This window comes from Lathyrus oleraceus, chromosome 4, assembly GCF_024323335.1.
Source record: "Lathyrus oleraceus cultivar Zhongwan6 chromosome 4, CAAS_Psat_ZW6_1.0, whole genome shotgun sequence".
In the NCBI taxonomy this organism is placed as follows: Eukaryota; Viridiplantae; Streptophyta; class Magnoliopsida; order Fabales; family Fabaceae; genus Lathyrus; species Lathyrus oleraceus.
In genome coordinates this window covers 470,203,372-470,211,397 of record NC_066582.1, presented here as the reverse complement: position 1 = coordinate 470,211,397, position 8,026 = coordinate 470,203,372, and the positions used below count along the sequence as shown (strand labels likewise).

At 32.2% G+C, this 8,026-nt stretch overlaps 1 long non-coding RNA gene across 1 annotated transcript; it reads left to right on the top strand.

The window, feature by feature from the left end:
* Positions 1–1,814: 1,814 nt before the first annotated feature.
* Positions 1,815–4,688, top strand: LOC127076193 (uncharacterized). The gene is made up of 2 exons (XR_007786781.1): positions 1,815–2,344; positions 2,453–4,688. It is a non-coding gene; the product is annotated as an uncharacterized LOC127076193 (long non-coding RNA).
* The last annotated feature ends 3,338 nt before the right edge of the window (positions 4,689–8,026 follow it).

Genomic DNA, 8,026 nt, shown 5'->3' with positions numbered 1-8,026 from the left:
ATATATATATATATATATATATATATATATATATATAGTTTGAATTAGCTGCCGATACGAGTTTATCTAAATGAGTCATTTATTATGTGAGTTGATTGAAGTGTTTTTATGAGTTCATGTTATCGATGATTATTGTGTGAATACATTACCTATTGATGATTTTTGTTGTTGTTGTTTAGGCCACCATTTCCCATATTTTGGATCGCTAACATATTTTAGCATATTCTGACCCCCTTTATTTAATGTTATCCACCATGGACATCTTGCAGATAATCAGGAGTAGATTTGTGCTGTTGTGAGTGGAAGATAGATTATGGGAGCCCATCTTCATTTATTTTATCATTTATCATTATTAGTCGGTTAAATGTTCTGATCTGTAACATCAAGAACTATCGCGCCGTAAAAAATACTTAAGCATATCGCAAGCTCAAAGATACAATAGAGTCACCATCGAATTTTATTTATTCCCGGAGGAAAGGGAAAATATCGATAAAACCCAAAGGGAAAAGAAACATGGCAATGAAGTCGATTATGATAGGGGAAGGTATTAACATCCCTCACATTTGTCGTACTCAACGGAAATCGTTTTGATTGTTCTTTGCGCGTATGGGTGTTATTATCTAAATGTTACTTGCGATTGGTTTTATTTAAGGGGAAAAATAAGTTTTTAATTAATGTGCTCGCCAAGATTTTTAAATCTTGTGCCTACATATTCTCATAGTGCAACGATAAAATTAGAGCTTCGTAGTTCTTGGTAGAAAATACGGATGTGTTGGTATAAAATTAGAATGGATGTGCTTAGATCACATTCTAGCAGTTAAACATAGCTTGTATGCTCACACATGAGAGGTTTAACATTGTTTGTATTGCCGTAGAATGGAAATAACATGTCCTTTGTGAAAAAAAATTGAATGCCCTAAGGAAGAAAATGAATTTGATGGGTTGTGATTGATTTTAAATTTGAAAATATTGTCTTGATTTGAATTGTACTAAAGTCTATGAATGAAGGTGAATACTTTGAACAACTAGGTCAGGTATCCCGTATCCAAAGATATTCATACAAACGGTAAGAATATATCCCTCTCATTCTTCTCCATTCCTTAAGACCCGTGACACACAATTCATATCGTATTTTTAAAGTGTATTTTTGAATTTATTTGAAAAAAAGGTTTTAGTATTAAATGAATAAGGAAAAGAAATGAATGTGAATGAGGCTCAGCAATGATTAAGATCTTGATGTCCAGAGTCTTCAGAGTCTTGAATGTGTAGTCTTGAACTTGAGTGATCCGTCGTAGTTATTAAGGTCTAACTCAATCAAGTGATCGAGAGACTTGTGATCACTTAACTGGATAGGGAAAGCAAGCAAGTTATTCAGGACAAATCTATGATAAGTGCAATCAATTAATCAAATATAACTTTGATCAACTAATTAATCAAGGGGGCATGATCACATTGACAATCAAAAGTATATGAAATCATGAAAAGAAACATGTCATTAGAAAAGAAAATCAATCAAAATTAGTCCTAATTTCGAACATGTCATTAATTGATTATAAATGGAATTAAATCCTACCTAAAATGAGTTCTCTTAAAATGGGAACCTAAGCATTTTTATGTGTATTTTATTTAGCATTTTTCATGCATTACGTGTGTAGAAAATGATGAGAAATGAATTAAAAGAAAATAGAAGAAATTAGCTATGCAGGGGGTGCAAAGTAGTCATAGGGAGTGTGGCCTGGAAAGGTGGCGTTGGGCTTATGATCGGCAAGCCCAATGTTGGCTTTTGCTAATAGCCTTTAGAAGGGAGTGTACAAACATGACAGAGGTGCATATAGAAACTTCATGGGCCTAATGAGCTTTTGAGCCCAACCGTGTGGCCAAGAGAAGAGTGGGAAGTATCAGCTCAATCCACTTCCACATTTCCCTTGTTTCAACTTCGTTTCACTCCCAAGTATGCTTTCTCGCTGAAACTATGCTCCGTCGTGCCGGAGGCGGCGAAGTTTTCTATATTAACCAAACACTACCACCGAATCGCTCCTCTCAACATCCTATCCCTCAATATTTCCTCAATTAATTCCAAAACCTAACCAATTCTCTGAATTGAACAAAGAACACAATGAAACCTAAACTACCAAATACGAAATTAAACGCCAACGAAGCTTCAATCTGAACTCAAACTTTAGGGGTTTGGTTCGGATACAACAAGGCTACATTGCAGTGACGGAATTAAAGCGAGAATAAGAGGAATTGAGGACCTACTTGCGATACCGTTGTTTGTCTCAGACTTTGTTGAAGATGAAGCTGAATATTACACAGAGAAAAAACCCAGAGAATCTTTAATCATGTAAGCTTCCAAATCCCTTACTGAGTACTTCAATCACTTCTTCTTCTCCTTCTTTAAACGTAGTCCGTAGGAATTTGTTTTGTGATTTCATTGTTGTTGATTGTGTAGTGGAGAGTGTAGAGCACAAAGAGTGGTAATGGAATGTAGGTTTAGCTCTATTGTTGCAAGCTTCAAGATGAAGCTTGCTCCAACAATGGAGTTTTGGATCTTTGGTGTGAGAGGGAAGAGGTGATTGGTGATTGATGCAAAAAATGATGAGAGCAGAGTGAAGTGATGGAATGATTTTGATTCCTAAAGATTGAAGAGTGGGTGATTTTATATAGAGGGAAATCCTAACAGAATCGGGCAAAGGTTTTGGGCAGTGGTTGTTAGAGTTAGGGCAACTGTTAGTGTTAGTTAGCTTCAAGAGGAAAATGGTTATGAATTTGACACTGTTAAATTATGTTAGTAGCAGTTAGTTAAATGTTGAATTGAGGTGTTAGTAGATTGAAGTTGGTGAAATTAGTTATGTAGTTAGGCTTAAATGGTTTGAACTTGGAAGTTAGTTGTAGTTATAACAATTAGGTAACTTGGTTCAGTTATTATGACAGTTGGTGAAGTGGAAATTTATGGAAGTTAGAATTAGTTGTCATGTTTTCAGTTATAACAGTTTGGAACCCTACGATTATATATGGCCTCGTCTAGAATCATTCCATCCTCTGGTTTGTCAGGAACCCTTTGATTATATATGGCCTCGTCTAGAATCATTCCATCACATATGGTTCGTCGGAACACTTCGATTATATCTGACCTCATCCAGAATCAATCAACTACCTATGGTCCGTCCGGAGCATTTCAATCATCTTTGATTCGTCTGGAACACTTCGATTATATCTGGCCTCGGCCAAAACCATTTCTCCATCATATGGTCCATCTGGAACATTTCGATTAGACATGGCCTCGTCCAGGATCATTTCAAATCATCTTTGGTTCGTCTGGAACACTTCGATTACACTTGGCCTCGTCCAGGATCATTTCATCCAATAACACTTCGATCTTCTCTAGCCTCATCCAGATCTTTTCATTCTCTCTATGACACTTGTTTATCACATTCTCTTTGGTATCTTTGCTACATCCAAGTAGATGACTCATTCCAAATCCTACCTAAGGATTATTAGGGCAAATCTAAGATTCAAAGGTATAACATTAACATATGGATGAATGTCTGACCGTATATCCTCAACGAAGTTAAATCCTTCATACATTTGTTCATTTCACCATAATTTTCCTCTTAAGAGACAAAATCGAGGTCTCCCTATATTTAATTATCCTCTACCACGAACGTGCGAAGACTTCGTCCTTCGCACTCTCGAGTTGAAGGGTAATTAAATAGGGGCAACTGTCATACCCCATTATTGTCCGGAATTTTACTATTATTTGAGTTTTACTTGTATTTTATCTTGAATGAATGAGATAGACCATTTGGTAGTGAAGTGGGAATTCAAGGAGGTACAAGCATGAGGTCATGAGTTCAAATACCATTTCCCCAATTTTAGAGTTTTTTCTCCTTTTTGTGTTTTACCTTCATTTATATTATTTTAAAATTAAAAAATTGCACTTTTTTTTCTTCGAATATTTATTAAATTATTTTTTAATAATTATTATATTATTTATTTTAATGTATTTTTAGTCTAAAAATCAAAATCAAAACCAAAATCTTTTTTATTCTTGTTATTATTAATATTATTCAATATTAGTTATTATTTTCAATTATTACATTATTTTTATTATTACATTAAAATTATAAAAAAATCAAAATCATTTAAATTTTAGCTGCTACATTCGCATATGTCATTAATCCATCCATATTCATTTGCTTGGCCATAAAGAAATAAATCAGATTAAATCATATACAAAACTATCAAATCGGAATCAATCTCATTCAAGTCTTGACCTAATTCTACACTATAAATAAGACTTAATTCTACACTATAAATAAGACCTAAAATTACAATGAAAATGCATTCACTTTTTACAAAATCATTATCCCTAAAATTGTTGTTCTTCACAACGAAGAATAACAACAACTAAATCCTAAAATCTTAAGCTCCAGTCGCCCTGCAACCAAAATTTCAGTAGGCAATCCCTTGCATCAAACAAAAGAGGAAGGAGAAGTCAGAAACAATTCAAACAAAAGAAGGAGAAAGAACAAAGAAAAGGAGAGAAAGAAGACGAAATATACTTGTGGAGTTCTTCTCGGATAACTTTCGGGTTGATAATCTCTTTACTTTTTTTCTTGGTATATTTTTGTGTTGTATGCACTCATAATGTAATACCTTGTAAATAAACAAACAAAATTGAAATAGGTAAAATCCACGTATTTTCCTTTATGTTTTATATTGTAAATCAATATGAAAACAAACTTTTTTTAAAAGCAAATATCAACTTTTTAACTAATTTCACAAATTATTTAAAAATATATAATTTTTTAAAATCATTTTTTAAACAATTTTTTAAACTAAAATCATAAAGCAATTTTTCAAAAACAAATTTTTAAAACAAATTTTTAAACTAATATCATAAGTCCATTTTTTTTTCAATTTTTAAAACTAATATCATAAGTCCAATTTTTTTTTCCAATTTTTCAAACTAATATCATAAGTCAAAATTTTAAACTAATATTATAAATCAATCCACAAAATTTTCTCAGTTTTCTGTAAACTATTTTTTTTTCTCTTTTGTAAAACACAAATCAATATCACAACAAAAATATTCCATATTTCAAATAAAACCATAATCAAAATATTTTTCCAATAAAAACTCAAACCATACACCCTAGGTCTTCTTCATCTTCATAATAATCCATAACAATTAACAACAACTTGTTACAATATTGAAGCAATACAACCTGCATCTTCTTCCAAAACAAAACTTACATATCCAACTTATTACTACATTCCGATGTATTATTTACACCTCCTAAATTTTATTATTTAATTTTTCTTTAATTTAGTTTAATTATCTATTTTTAAGATAGTTTTTCATATGAATTAATGTAGATATTTAATTTTGTAAATAAAACAATTTATTTTATTAGGTTTTTAGACTAGTTTTATTAATTCAATTATTAGGTTTATTAAAGTAATTTAGGTTTTCTATTTTAACCTTATAAAAATGTTAAAGATGCAAAAAAAAACATTTTATTTTTATTTTTAACTTTATTAAATCAATCAAAGAATAACAAAAAAAAAAAGATAAAATTTCACAACAAATCAACTTCTTTTGCCTCCGTGCACCTAATTCTAAAAAGACAAATCATTTTCGTAAACTAAAATCAACCAACCAATAAACCTACGAACTACGATGGTTCTGATTTTTCTCATCACTCGATGAGAAATACGCAGACACAAGGTTGCGAAACCAAGACGAGTTCTCTAACTTTAACTAACTCTTTTCCCATTTTATCCATTTGTAATTACTCTTTTTCTAAGTAAATAAAAGCAAGTAGAAATTAACATACAAACTTTAGCAAACAAACACACTAAACCCTATACTATATAAGGTTCCCGTTGAGTACAACATAGGTGAGGGGTGCCTAACACCTTCCCCTCACTTAACCGACTTCCGAACCCATATTCGATTGCGATGACCGTATTATCCTTTTGTTTTTAGGGGTTTATAATTATTTCCTCTATTCCTTAGGAATGAATAAAATATGGTGGCAACTCTGTAATTTTTCTCGCTGCGACACAGTGCACTTAAGTGGAATACAAAATATGATAAGATATTGTACACATAAGTGAAATATGGTATACCTTAAGTTATGGTACACTTAAGTGGATTTTTTAGCTTGCAGGCCACACAATTGGCTCTACAAATATAATCCTTCTTCATAAGCTTTATACTTGAAGAAATTCAGTTTGTGAAACCTACTCTCTCTCTCTCTCTCTCTCTCTCTCTCTCTCTCTCTCTCTATATATATATATATATATATATATATATATATATATATATATATATATATATATATATATATATATATATATATATATATATATATTATATATATATATATATATATATATATATATATATATATATATATCACTCTCACACACACACTCAAAGTATTCATTCATAGTAGCTTGCACGAAGATTGAAGGCACTCTGATCGCCTGGACTAATTAGAGACATTGTTCTTCATTCAATTCTCGTGATCATTGACATATTATTGATAAATGAGATGATTAAGGATAAAACAATAAACGAACATAGAGAATTGTTAACCCACTTCGATGAAATCTCACTTATGTCTGGGGGGCTTCCAACCCAAGAAAGGAAATTCACTATTTTGAATTAGTACAATTAGTCTTAGAGAAACAACAACCCAATTTTTAATGCATATTCCTAATCCTTGTGAGTTTCTATTTAAGACTCCCCCTAAATATAAGAACCCCTCTCACTTTCTCTCAATCACTAATCCCGAGTGATTACTATAATAATCATAATGATGAATATTGAATTACAACTCAACTAAACAAATCAAACTATATACTTTAAGATATGAATGAAAGCGCTAGAGTGGTACCCAAGCAATAACACATAAAAGGGCGACAATAGCGAAAATGGACGAATTTGGGTGGGGGAGAATGAAGAGGTGTGGAAGTGGTGTAAGAGGTTGCTTGCTTGGGAGGAGAATTTAATGGGAGATTTTGTTGAGCGGTTAACCTAAGTTGTTTTGTAGGTGGAAGTAGAAGATCATTAGTTGTGGACTTTACATCCCTCTTCTTGCTACATGGTTAACATTGCTTATAAAAATCTGTATAAAGTTTACGTTATCAACAATCAAGCTAATTCCCAATTTTTATCTTTGAAGACTATATCGCTTAAGGTATCTATTTTTGTCTAGCGGTTGTTATTGAATCGTATTCAGACGAAGGACAATCTGACTAGGCGGCGGATTCTTGTCACAAACAACCATAAATGTGTGACAAATTGTGACGTGGCTGAAGACAAAGATCATTTGTTTGCAACATGTGATTTTTTTCGGTGAGCTATGAACTATTATTTTTAATTGGTTAGGATTCTCAATGACATCTCAAGGAAAGGTTTTGGACCATTGTTTGCAGTTTGGTGGTCTTGGTGGATTTTCGAAAAAATGGACGACTGACTTTTAATACTATTTGGTTCGCTATAGTTTGAATCATTTGGAAATAGCGAAATAGGCATATTTTCCAGAATAAAATGGAGCAGTTGCAGGCTGTGATACGGTGAACTGACTTTGTGTTTTTACTTTGAAAAGCAATGTTGCGGATAGCAAGAGTCACCACCGACTTTTCTTTTATCCAATAAGGAAAGGCGGAAAAGAACAGGAAAGACCTTGATTAGATTTTGAGTTCAGGAGGTACATTATACAAAGGGAAGGTGTTAGCACCCTTTGTATCCATGGTTATCCATGGGCTCTTAATTGCTTAACTCACTTATGTTTTCCTTGTTTGAGAAAGTGTTTGAGAAATGTGGTGTGTTTAGAAAATATTTTGAAAGGAGAGTTTAACTTTGTAATGATTCTTGTACGAATGTATACAAAGTGTTTATCTCGTTTGATTTTGAAAGATGTTTAGAAAAATATAACTCGGCGATGATTCTGGTGCGAATGTATATCAAGTGGTGATTTTCTAAAATATGTTTTGAAAAGTGTGAGGT